Below are 13,231 nucleotides of genomic sequence, written 5' to 3'. Positions count from 1 at the left end.
AAAAATGTGTTAGCATAAACTGTTGGAAGAGAGTGTGTTTTCCTTTGCAGTAGGTGGAGAACATGGGGATGGTCTGTTAATCAGATCTGTCAGTGATCAGCTGACAGATGGCAAGTTGCTGGGGATAATTAATCATTTGCTCATGCAGGATGTTGAGTATGGAATGACAGTGCCTGTGAAGATTCTACCAGAAGGGTTTTGTGTGAGACAGCTCAGAGGACCTGAGCTCCCTGGAAAGGAGGATCTCTCCCTCCAAGGTGGAACTCACTAGCTAGAGACAATTAAGTTCGTCTTGCTGGGGATCGTGGGCTTTCTGCCTACAACCTTTGGCTTTCCCAGGGCATCATGGAGCTAAAGGCTTGCAAAAGCAAGGAAGAAAAGCTGGCTGACAGCTGTGGGCTTTGATCTGCTGTGAAGGCTTTCTGCTTCCAGCTTGGGGAGAGGGGGAATGTATTTAAAAAAAAAAAATATAAGGGGGGCAAACGCTTGTAGGTCTCGTCTGTTGGGAGCACTGAAGTGAGGAGCAAGTCCCTCAACTGAATTTTCTCCCTAGGAAAGAATGAACTGCTGTGAATGAGCACCAGCCGAATGATGTGAATGCAATGGCCGGTGTCACCGAGGAGCTGAGCATCCTCTCTGGGTCTGCGCTGCCTGCAGGGCTGTCTGCTGTTTTGAGAGAAGGAAACATGGCAAAGGTGGTGTTTGCAGGCAGCGCTCGCTCTCCCAGTGCACCTCAAGCTCTGGGGCTGAGGGTAGAGGTAAAGCAACCTCCGTGTCTGTCTTGTAATGCTTTTCTCTGTATCTGTTCTCAAAATCCTCCTTTCCAAAGGCAGCTGTCTCGGCAGGGAGGGTGAAGCACAAAGAGAGACGGTGCTGGCTGGCTGGGGCTGATCGATGAGTGGAAACCCCTCCCTTCCTCTAGACTTTGAGGACTCCGTGTACAATTTAAAGTGGGGGGAGAAAAGGCATCTGTACCGAGGATTTGTCAGGCTTGTTCCTGGCAGATAAGTTGCTTTTATTGAGTGGCTTGACGTGCAGTTCCATGCAGCATATAGATGTTTGTCTAATGTTTACTTAGAGGGAGAGATTTTCTAGCCATCCTAAAAATTAAACTTTGTGTAATGGTGCATTTGCTTGGGGAAAATGAGTGTGAAGGTGCTGTCAAAATGTCAGTCTTGTCTGGAACCAAGGTCCTGAAGAAGACAAGTGGCATTAGTGTGTTTGAGGATGTTTCATTTAGAAGTAATGAAGTCCTCAGCTTTTTGGGGACCCTGTTAATTGAACTGAAGAGGTACAATGCCCAGAAGGGAGACGCTGTTCACAGCTGGGAAGGCAGAGACACTTGCAGAGGGAGAGGGTCAGAATAGGTTATTTCTACTGTAAAATGCCATCAGAAGGATGTGAAGAATTGTTCCGAAATTACATTCCTTAACCTGAATCATTTTAGGGAAGTTGCTTTTATATGGTAAGACTAGGTGGTTTGCTTCTAGATGAGAAAGGGGCGTGGGCCTGAGTTTTAATTTCAAAGGTGTTCACGGAAAGAAACACACCATCCTCTGCTCGGAATCATCATGCAGGTTTACAGGACCACAGAAATGAATAATGAAAAAAAGTCAGGAGGCTTCTTGCAGCTTCCAGATTTGTAAGGCTGCAAGTCAGCACACTGTCTCTCCTCTCTGAGAGAAACTCTTGCTGAGAAAATGCCTCCTTGCAGAACCTGAAACTGTGGTTCCTTTACACCATCCATATATATATATATATTTTTTTTTTTTTTTTTTCTTCCCTTGCAGGGTCAGGGTATTTGAATGCAGATGTGTTTTCTGCATTAGACGCTGGACGTGGCGTTCCTCTTGATAACTTCATTTTGGTATTAAAATAATTTTCCAGATAATGCTGTTTCTCTTCTGAAGGCTTCCAAGCTTTTACAACAGCGGAGTAATTATTCCATTTGTGAGGAAATTGAGGCAGGGGACTGCGGTTGCCGCAGCCTGTGCTCAGCACTGCTGGCAGAAGCTTGCGGCTTGTCCCAACTTTCCAATAAGCAAATAAAACTACATCTGTTAATTGCCCTTCCTTTGCAAAATCCACTCATTTCGTAAACACTAATGCCGAATTGTGTAACAACGGGCTAAGAGGGTGAGTCAATGTTGTTCGCGTTGAGGTTTGGCCTTGTAAATACAGATTGCTTGCTGGAGACCTGTTGTTGGTGTCAGGGGTCGGTATAAACAGTGTTTACAGTTTGCTTTTTCAGGGGGAGCTTTGTGTTGTAGGGATTTTTTTTGGCCTTGGACCCCTTCTTTTCTGCCACAAGCTTAACAAGATCCTTTGTCATTCTCCAGGGAAGCTTTCAAACTCACCACTGTGGTTTTGAATTGGCTTTAAATAAAAGGTGTTGTGCTTCTGAAGTGCCCTGCCCAAGGGCTCTAGAGCACTCCACATGCAATCCAAACAGCCAGCAGACAAAGCCATTAAATGTGAAGTGCCTATGCGTGATTACCTGGCAGAAAGCTGTAGAAAAGTGTTTGCAGCCGAGTCCCACAGGAATAGGCTTTGTCTGAAAAACCACCCTCAGCAGGTGATAACTCTGTTGGAAAAAGTCAAGGTAGGTCTTGTTGATTTGTCAAGGTGGGTGGCTTAGTCCTTCGTTTCAGTGTAGAGCAAAAGAGGTAGGAACAAGCAGAAATGAGATTAGGGAGGTGGGAGGAAGACCTTTTAAATGGGCTTCTGTGTTTTCCCCTTCTGCCAAGGCATTGTCTTCGTGCATGGTGGATCTAAGCCACTCGAATTTCCAGCTTGCGTGACTAATGGCCTTGTATCTTATATCCTGAAAGCAGAAATATAGCCTTGAGAAGTCAGATCTAATTTCTTCAGTTACATTTGCAGAGTGAAAGCCCCTAAGTGTAACTCCTATAGTGCCTCTAAGCTCCTCCAGCCTCCGTCTCCTGGCATCTCTTCAATTCTGAACACGTAGCTTCATTTTACCTCTTAGTACCACACCAGCTGGAACAGCTTCTTCCAGGGTGGGGAGTCTTGTGTGCATGCTCTAGCGAGTGAGGAGAGTGCTTGGAGATGAATGTATAGTTCCCTCCTGTGGCTTAGAAGGCTATATCTATATTTTTAGGCTTTTTTTCTTTCCCCATCTTATTGAGGTAGGAAGGGAAGATTATGGCACTTGATGATTTAATCAACATAATCTCCAGATAAAACATGCTTATGTTATACTACTGGGAGATATTAATTTATGCTGGCTTGCTTCTCCTAAGGTAAATTAAATCATTAGTTTTAAGACTGGATTAGGTGCACATGTCCCTTGCCTCTTAAAAAGGCAGTTCAGTAGTTCTTAAAAGCTTCTTGGCTTGGCATTTCTTGGGAGTCATCAAATACCTTCAGCGCAGGTGTCACGAAAAGTGGAACTGGGATGCAATGCTTAAAGGTGCAACCACCAGCTCTGTAGTAGTAGTAAATACCTCCACGCTGTCCTAGGACCTGCTAATGCCTTGTGCCGCCTCCTTTACCTGACGGTATTATTTTACCAGCTCATTAATTCAGCGAGAAGATTTTGCCCCAGGTCTGGGGAACCAGCAATTGCTCCTTTGATCAAACCTGTATCTAGAGCATCTCTCCGTTGATGGAGAGCTGAGCTGTTTGGTGTGGTTTTGGAGGAGACCTGGCCAGAGCAAGGTGGTCGGTGTCCACAGCCCTCTCCCACTGGAGAGAGCATAAAGACATCCAGGATGATCCGTTGACTTGTGCTTGAAAATACGCCTGAGCAGAGCTGTAGCCCAGATGTTGGGTGATCTTGGAAGTGCCATTAGCACCTCTGAACTGGCTGAAAATTCCCCAAAACGTACAGGTGAAGCTCTGAGTGCGCAACAAAAATGAAAAGCAAAAGATCTTCACCGAGGTGGGTGGGAGATGTTACAACTCTTTCATATAGGCAGGGAAACTGAGGCACGGTCTGCCTCTCGCTGGGGAGGGCAGTAGCGGGGTGTAGGAGTAAAATTTGGATGCCTGAGGGCAGTGGCCCCTCCTGGAGTCACTGGATTTAGAGCAGACGTGCTGAGCTGAGCCGGTGTGGCGGCTCTTCTGCGGTTCCTTGGAGGAATGCCTGATGCAGAGATGCTGGCTGCAAGCGTTGAGGTGCCCTGTCTGCTTGGATGGGCAGCAGCAATGCTGAGGAAACCAGGTCCTGCTGCCGAGGCAGACGGGAAGGGCTCCTTGTGACCCAGGGGGAGGAGAAATGACAGAGGGCCTCACAGCAATTTCAGGGCTATTAAGGATGTGATAATGAGGCATCGCGTGCATCATTTTTCAGCACTTCGCTCCCCCGCCCCCAGTTCAGCCCCTGCGTTAACACTCTCAGGAGGACAGTAAACACTCAGCTGGTGCTGTAACTCCATTTTTTATGCATCTGGGCATCAACAGGGCTGGTGCATGCGTGGGTGGAGGGGGTGAGGAGAGAAGAAGGTGCCTTCCCAGAAAGCTGGCTCAGATCCCCATCAACAGGGAGCAGATGCTCAAGATAACAGGTTTGATCAAAAGAGCAACGGCTGGTCCCCCAGACCTAGGGCAAAACCTTCTGGCTGAATTAATGAGCAAGTAAAATAATACTAGCAGGTAAAGGAGGAGACACAAGGTGGAACTTGCCGCTGCAGGATTCTCTCCAGCCAGCTATGAGCATCAGGTTATATGGCTGGGGAGAATCTTGTGGAAGATGATCTCAATGCACCTGGGGAAGGGCCACTACCCATGTGCTATTTCCTACACTTTCCTGGTGCTGTTTCCCTTGGTACAGTCGGTCCTTTGGTCTGATTCTGCACGGCCCGTCTCTCGGACGATGAAATCTTCCACCGCTTTGCCTCTCCGGATCCCTGGGCGCAGTCGCTGGCTGCGCGGCGGTGGACGTGCTGGTGGCCGCTCCAGAGGAGCAGCTTTGCTGGCTCTCGCACGCCCAGGGTTGCACCGGCAGGAGCAGGCACACAGGCGGGATTTTCCTACTGGGCAGAGCCGGTTTGCTCCTGGGACGGGTGGATTTCTGATCACTCTTGTTGAGTGGGTTAATATCTCCACGGGGGCCAGAACGGGGATGGCTCCACGAGGTTATAAATCTTGTGGAGGGTGGGAAACCAGTGTGCGGTGGCCTGAGGCAGCTCTCTCGTGTGGTTCTTCCCGGTACGGTGCCGGATGGCAGTGCCGGTGCAAAGAGCAAGTCCTTCTTGCTTCCTGATTTCATTTTTTGTTATTTAAATGTATAGAGGCATTTTTCTGCTTGAATATTTAGAGGCAGGTGTCTCTGTATAGAACATTTACGGCGGATTTATTGTGTGATGCTCTGGCGCTGGGATTAAATGTTAATGCAGGTGTGCTGATACAGTCTGCTTTGAACTGGGCAGCTCCTGGAAGTCTGTAGGCACTTGGGGAATAAAATCAGCTGTGTAACATGGCCCTTTGCCACCCTGTAGATGCGCCTGTTGGCGCATTCAGACTCTTCTCCATCCCCACCTCACCACAGGCACCCTCAGGAGCCATCCTTGGGGCTGAGCTCTTGATCTTCAACCCGCTGTGATGGAGGACCCCGCTGTTCCCGTGGGATTGTGTACGTCTAACCGGCTTTTCACGGGCTTAGTTTTGGGGGCTGTGCGTTTCCCCCGGGTGATGCCCAGGTGGGGGGTGCCTCGCACAAGGCAGAGATCGCCTCCCTGCTGCCGTGCCGCGGGTTGGACAGGCAGGCGGCCGTGTTATCAGGAGAGGAGATGAAAAGATCCCCAACCGGTGTTTGTTACTTCTGACTGCAGACATCAAGGATCTGTCACTGGCAGAGCAAAAAGGGAACGATATTATTTTTGGTTTGATCAGGCTGTCTTCCCTCTCCAAGTACTGCAGGCTACAGCGGGGCTCACTAGACACGAGATGCTGCCCAATGCTCGCTCTGATTTACCTTTGCCTTGGTGCAGGTTAGTCACAAGGGAGAGAAGTGCTTTTTTAATTACAAAGGAAGCATTTGTAGTCTTTCATGCTGGCAGAGACCTCGGGGCAAAGCTGATATGCAAAATGTATTTTGACTTGCTTTAATGTCTCTTTCAGGCTGCTGACGCCTCTCCTGCATCTCCCCGCCAGTCATCCGAGGCTTGTCCTGCAGCCGTGGAGGATCAGGCAGGTCTGGTTTGGGGAGCAGGGACCTCGGTGTCACAGAGGGGTACCACGAGATCTCCGAACTCCAGTCCTCTGGAGCCTGGAGGAGAGAGCCAAAGCAGGTGCGCTTAAAAGCTGGAGCAGGAGAGGAGGGGATCCCTCTCTTGCAGGAGGGCAGGCATGCTGCAAGCAGCACTGGGAGATGCCGGATCCCGCAGACACTGAGCCATTCCCCCTTTCTCCATCCATCCCGCTCCCTAATAGAGAGAGAGATCAAATCAAAGATGACAGGATTATTTATTAAGGTGTTTGTTTGAAGTTGAACGGACAGGAATCACGTTTCAAAACCGTAAGAGAAAGAGCTTTTTAGCTCTCTTCCTTTCTACAAAATAGCAACCGCATCACCGCACGCCACGGGGATGTCAGGGTGAATCTGTTTCACTGACAACAAGATTGTTCTGTCTAGACGGGGAAGCGCTGCTGAACTGAGTCTGCAGAATAATTTAAAGCCAAAATACTTTACAGACATTAAATTTAAAAATAAAAACTGGCTTGACACAGATGATGCTTGATGGATAGCTTCTGTGGGGGTGGGATGGCTTTAAGACAGAGCTTGATAGCAGTGATTGACAGATGTCACTCAGTGTGACCTGGTGACTGCTGACCTGTCACCTCTCCCAAACAAGTTCTTCCACACGAGTGGGTCCTTTGAGGCGTCTGGGTAGCCCTGTGGAGCTCAGTGCAGGGTTCCTCTGCAATACTCGGATCTGTCTTGAATTTTGTGGTTCCCGGGCAGCCTGCCCAGCCCTCCCCAGCCCCTCGGTGCCTTATTCCTGCTGTGCTGCCAGCTGTGTGGCCACCCCTCCGCCTGACCGCTGCTGAGGGACGCAGGAGCAGAAGTGGTTGCGTGGAGGGGATATGAGCCTTGCATTTGCCATCTGCCTGGAGGGGCTGGCAGCCAGGGCTGTCTGAGGCAGAGAGATGTGGTGGTGCAATTGCAGCCCAGCTGGCATAAGGAATTTACTTTCTTCTGGCAGAAAAAGAAAGATGAAATATTAAAAGCATGGCTCAAAGGCTGGAATATATATGTGGGGTTTTTTTTTTTTTCCCCTTTCTGAAGAGGGCTTCTGCTCAGAAGTGCTTCAGCGTGGCTCGGAGAGACAGCAGCTGGTCGGAGCAGGAGGGATGCCAGCCGTCAGGAGAGAGCGGGGAGTGGGGCTGAAGTAAGCGAGGAAGAAGAGGCATGTCTCGGGTGGGCTGATCTCGGGGCTCAGGGTGAACGCTGACACTTCAACTCCACCACAGCCTTTAGGACGCGTGCTTTAGTCTCGTTTGGCTCCTGTTCAATGGCAGGAAATAAAAACTCTTTTCTTGTCTCTGTAGACGAGGGCAGTGCTCCTCTGGAGTGGGACGACACCTTCCTGCTGACCGCTGCCCTTGGGTTAGGGAGGATGCAAGACAGGAGGAGCAGAGGGCTCAGCCAAGGCATCTGTCGGCTCCTTCTGGAGAAGTCCCGACGGCTCCCAACTTACCATTTCTGGCATCCTGGTGAGTGAGTCCAAGTGTCCCCAAGAGTCCCTGATGACTTTCTGAAGTGACGATGGTACGAGGTTTCTCCCAGGGCCAAGCTATTCCATTTGCTTCTGCTGATGAACTTAGGGGCAGGCTGTCAAGGGAGAGAGCACGGCTGTCAAGCAGCAAGGCACACTGACGCAGAGATGTGCGGTGTCCTAAACTCAGTAAAATTTGAGGCCTCCTATTTTTTTTTTTTTTCCCAAGCGGTCACCAGACTTTGTGTGCCTTCACGCATCAGTTCAGCTGCATCCCAAACGGGTGCGCTCGCACGGAGTGCAAGAGGAGAGGTGGCTGTGAGATGTAGCAGGGAGGGAGAACCGAGGGCTGTGCATTTGCCAAGTGAGGAGCTGGAGAGAAACAGCTCAGGCTGTTTAAAGCTTTTCCTTCTGTTTCTTCCTTTGACTTCTCTTTTCTGCCCTCCCTCTGCGTTAGCGGGTCTGGGCCAGATTCAGAGATAATGTGGGAAAGGGAAGATGCAAGTTCAGCAAGGCAGGGAATGGGCTTGGAGCAGTCTTAACTTTACACCTCTGCAAACGCTGGCAGTGAGTGCTACTTATTTGCTGATCGAGGATGTACCCGAACGAAGCACCCTGGGGAGACAGTCACTTGTTCAGGCTCAAGAAATGGGTGAGCAGTGAAACAGAGTTTGACCTCGACTCCAACTCCAGCTGCTGCCTTGCCTCTTAACTTTTGGCTCCTGCATCACCTCTGGCAGGACAGGGTGAGGGCAGGCAGCAGAAGGGGGGACACCGATGTCCCCGTCCCCCCCTGCAGCCTTACCTTCTGTGTTCCCCTGCCTGCCTCCCTGCTGCTGCTGCCGCCTCGTGAAAGACCTTGTGATTAATTATACTGCTCCGCAGCCTCTGAAAATTTATTTAGGGTTTTATGTTTGCTGCTGCTTACACAATGGTAAATCTGCTGTGGCTGCGTCTCAAGCAGGTGGCAGCTAATAGGTCAATAAAGTGAATCGCACCATTAGAGCTGTCGAGCTGGGCTGCCGGGAGCCAGGCAGGCAGGTAGAGGGGAAAGCTGCAGAGAAGTCAAGACCGATCTGCTTTAGCAGAAATGCATCTGGCTATGCTGGCTTGCAGGAAATTGCTCGCTTCCCTGATAGCATCCACTGCTTTAATAGATCAATTTTTCCACTATAGTTTGCCTAGCTTAAGCTTTCTTCTCCCTGCATCCCATGCTTTCCTAAGAATTAGTCTATAGGACCTTTTCATCTCCAGGAGCTTTGGAAGTTGTTTTTCCTTAAAGATTTTCATTGCCTTTTCCTTGGGTTGTACAGAAAAGGGAGGCTGGGGGGAGACCTTCGAACCACAAAAAAGCCCCCCCGAAAATGCTGCCGAAGGATGCAGAAATCAGCCCAACTTGAAATAGCTAGCAACCCCCCAAGGAAATTTAGAAATCGTCTCTAAGCATCTGGCTTAGCGCTGCCGTCGAAGGATTGGGGATGGTACTCCTTGAACAGATAAAAACCACTGTCGTACGTGCTTTTCAGAAGAAGAGAGTGAGGCAAGGTGTGACTCCCTCATCCTGCGCAGGGTCTCTGCTCCTGCCTGGAAGGGAGCAGGCTCGTTTGTACGTGCCGCTAATTCATATGCGGTGGGAATCTCTTCCTGATGGCCTGGTGCAGAGCCGCCTGCTTTGTACCGCTTCCCAGAAGAGGGGGAAGCGCGAGCTGCGTTTCTGCGTGGCCGTGCCAGCAGAAAGAGCTGCATTCAGTTCGCTTCGTGCAGTGTTGCGAGCTGGGGCCGCGCGCTGTCCTCGCGGGTAAAATGGGGCTGGAGGCGATGACTCGCTCCGAACCCGCTCTGGGATGCTGAGCCTACGCGGGCGACGGTATCGCCTTGTGATGTTAAAGCTGCTACATCCACCGGGGATGTACCGCCGACGTGCGAGGGTGCACGTGCTGCCTTCCCGTGCTCTATATACCGTGCCTCCGGTAGACCGCATCCTCGCTGGAAAGGCGATTCAGATATCCTGGCTCCTCCTGTTCCTCCCTGTTAGTGCCGTACTGTTGATTTTTAATGTTTCTGCAGCGATGGTTTGTATAAATTGAACCAGGTTGTATTTATTCTATAAAACTTTGTAGGTATCTTGCATTGGATGTCACCTCCCAGCGCACAGTGAGCAATTCAGCTTAAGGAATCATCACCAACGCCATTATCTTTATTGCCAGTCCTGCCTGATAAATTTGCTCCCTCCGGGACGGCCGAGCCCAGCGAGTAAGCCAGACCCACTGTACGTGTATGTATTTAGGAGAGAGCAGAGCTTATGCTCAGGAGCTGCTCGCAGGGTTCTCAACAACAGGCGCTCGAAACGACGCCGAGGGTTGCTTAAAAACCACAGAATTGACAGAGCTCTCATGCAGCCAGCCTTGGGAGTCCCTGGGCTTTTTCAGCACTTTGTGGACTGGGCTTCAAGTTCTTCTCCCCAGCTTGGAGGGGTAGAGATTTGCTATAATTTTGTGAGCCAAGTGCCCTGTTGTCCTTTCCCTGACCTGAGGCTGGGCCATTAAGCTGCACGTCAGGTATTGCAAAACTCGGCATTGAAACAGTGACTTTTGATGGACTGCAACTTTACTGAGCGTGAGGTTGCTTTACCGAGCCGTGTCCCACGTGAGCAAGACCGTCTGGTATTTGGTGCCCTTCAGGATAGAGCAGGCGTGCCCCCTCCCAGCACGTCGTGCCCCCTCCCAGCACGTCGTGCCCCCTCCCAGCACGTCGTGCCCCCTCCCAGCACGTCGTGCCCCCCGTCCTGTCGCCCGCAGACCAGTGGCTGGTGGTGCCCGAGCAGGACTAAACTGGGCTGGGAGCTCTGGTTCATGGATCCTTGTCGGTGGTAGCATCTTCCCCGCAGCTCAGGCGGCTGCGGGAGCCAGGAGCTCTCGTCTCGCCCAGGCCAGCTGCCTGGCTGCGTGCTGTCCCCGACAAACAGCTTTTCTCCTGCCTCCTGCTGAATTGCTAGTACCGCTTTTCCCCTCCGTTTCAGGCGTTGAGTGCCTCAAGGGGACATCCCCGTGGTCTGTGAGCTCCTGGAGGTGCAGATCACAGCTGGCTTCTCGTGGAGCCACGACAGCTCCCTGGGCAGAATCGGTCCCTCCGAGCCCCGGCTACGCCGCTTGCACGAACTGGTTTCTATCTGGCACGTCTGGTGGCACCGCCGAGCTGTCCAAAATCACCCAGGCGCTGCAGACGCAGCCTTGTCCGTGGCTTCCTTCTGGGAAAGGGAGCTCGCTTTTGGCTTGGAGCATCCGACGAGAAACAAGTCGGGTACCAACGACTGCGTCTGCTGCGTTGCCTCTTGCTGAAGCACGGGAACGGTCGGAGAAAGGTCCCCCTTTGCCACCGTCTTCAGGCAGAAGGGGCTTGTGGAGCCTGGCAGGGGCAGAGGAGCCCTCTGAGGAGCAGGGGGGGTCCCTGAATTCCCGGCTCCGGGGTCCGCTGCTACCCTGGTGCTGCAAGAGCGGGGCCGGTCTTTGCCCCATCAGTGCCCCGTGCCCTCCTTTGGGGCAGCGGTGGGGCTGCTGAGGAGCACGGTGCAGGCACTGCCCGCTGCTGCGGGCAGGAGAAGGGCTCTGAGCGGGCGACGGTGAACACAGAAAACTGCCTAACAGCTCCCTTCCGAGGCCGGGGGACTTTGGTGGAGAAAGTGACTTTTATAGAAATAGAGGAGACTTCCTTTTGGGTCAAGTGCTCTGGAAACGAATGATTTTGAGATGAAAGCCTTTTTACTCGGGTAATACAGATTCACATTGCCTAGAGGGAAGTCTGCCTTGTGCTGGGGTATTTTTCCCTCTGGGGCCGTTGCGATTGCTTTTGAAGATGAATTTTGAACATACAAAGGAGAAGAAGAAAGCTGAGAGAAAGAAAGGGCTTTAAAAAATATCAGGGGTTCTCGTGGTCTGTTTTAATTTGTTAGCATGTCTCTCTTGCTCGTAACACCCCTGCCGGGTGCAGGGCTTGTCCCTCCTTTTCCCTTCACGACTTGCTCCTTCTCCCTGGCATCTTCATCAATCCCAGTCTCTGGATTTATTTTTTTTTCCCCCTTTTTTTTTTTTCCGTTCTAGGCCAACCTTTTGGCACCCAGGGTCTCAGCTAGCAGGGGGTGAGGAGACACCAGCCCTTGGCCTCGAGCAACCGCAGCAGCCTGCGTGCTGGGAATAAGCCTCCAAATACACAGCCCTGCTCTGGCTGGCCCCCATGTATCCAAAAGCCAGCGGGTTACGATCTTCGTTGCACGATGTGCATCCCTCCCACCCTCTTCAGATGCGGTGGGACGTGTCCGTCCGTCGGGGTCCTTGGCGTGGTACCCCTTGGTGCTGTGCTCAGGTGCTCCCCAACCTGGCTATAACCGGCCCAGAGATGACTTGTGCCTGAGCTGTCCCCAGGGCAGAAGCAGGAGAACGGCGAGGTGAAGCCCTCTCTGAAAGAGGTATGGAATGGGCCCTTTTCTTATCAGTTTATCATCTGAGGGATGTCTTTTGAAAACATGTTATGCCCCACGGACTGAAGGTCTCCAAAGCCTGTTCTGGCTTTGGTAAGACTACGGGAAGCATCAGTGTCTCACTTCTCTGGTTTTTGCTGGTTTCTCCTCCCCTGTTCTGGAGGAATGAGCTGCATGCAGGGCTCTTCTCTGCTGCTGCTTAGTGCGAAATGCTGTAAAACCCAAGCATTGATTTCTCAATCAAAGGTGTCTGTTTTCTCCCTGGTCTGGGGCTTTAATGCCTGCAAATCCATCTTTCGCTCCCCAGTGGTTTGCTTTAAGATTTTTCAATCAACTGTTGTGCTTCAGAGCTTTGGGAAGGGAACAGATTCAGTCAAGCTGATGCTGCTTGTGCTGGCTCGCCGGTGGGTTTTGAATGAGACAGAAACCAGACAGAGCCCGTGGGGGCTCTCGAGTCTCAGGTGAGACTTTTACCTGTGCTTAGCTGTGGTGTAGGAGAACATTGGTCTTACGGGGCTTTGGAAAGCTGTGGGTCTTCCTCCTGCCCCAGCAGTGAACCTGGTTCAGCAGGTCTGTGGTCCCCAGGCTTTGTGTAGGCTGAAGCTGCAGTAGGTCCTGTCAACAGATGCCAGAAAAACCTGAAGACTTTAAAAAAAAAAAAAAAAGAAAAAAAACCCACCACCACGCTCCCATCTGTGCTTCCCATATTTTCATAGCAATCACAATGATTGCTCCCTGTTTTCAAAGCATGGTACTCTGCTGTTGTTTAAGTGCTGTATAACTGATGCAAGCCTTGTTGCTGAAATGCAACTGCTTCTGTGGAGGAGCACAACAGCTTGGGGTAGAAAGGATTGCTGCTGCCCGTGATTGCTCTCTTGCAGAGATTGCTGGTGGTGACCTGAGCTGGGAGAGTCGGCTGCAGCTCCTGCCTTGGCTTCTGCCTGCTTAATCATCTCGGGTCGATCGCTGCTGCTGTTTAAGCTCAACTTTCCCTCTGCTGAAGGAGGGTGAATGACATGGGAAGCCCTTTCCAAAGACCGGAGCTGGGGTTGTTTTGCAGCCCTGGGAGATGCAG

At 51.3% G+C, this 13,231-nt stretch overlaps 1 protein-coding gene across 3 annotated transcripts in view; it reads left to right on the top strand.

Annotated features, from left to right (window-relative positions):
- Nucleotides 1-13,231, top strand: part of SUDS3 (SDS3 homolog, SIN3A corepressor complex component) — a 75,905-nt gene that overhangs the window by 30,998 nt on the left and 31,676 nt on the right. For all 3 annotated transcript variants that reach the window (XM_030024001.2, XM_041125700.1, XM_041125699.1), the window contains exons 13-18: nt 554-758; nt 1,791-2,602; nt 5,513-5,596; nt 5,857-5,954; nt 6,085-6,254; nt 7,516-7,680. The gene's annotated coding sequence lies outside the window, so the exon portion shown is untranslated. The remainder of the gene's footprint in view (nt 1-553; nt 759-1,790; nt 2,603-5,512; nt 5,597-5,856; nt 5,955-6,084; nt 6,255-7,515; nt 7,681-13,231) is intronic.

Source organism: Aquila chrysaetos, chromosome 9 (genome assembly GCF_900496995.4).
Source record: "Aquila chrysaetos chrysaetos chromosome 9, bAquChr1.4, whole genome shotgun sequence".
Taxonomy (NCBI): domain Eukaryota; kingdom Metazoa; phylum Chordata; class Aves; order Accipitriformes; family Accipitridae; genus Aquila; species Aquila chrysaetos.
The sequence above is the reverse complement of the archived record's forward strand: the minus strand, read 5'-3'. Positions and strand labels throughout refer to the sequence as shown.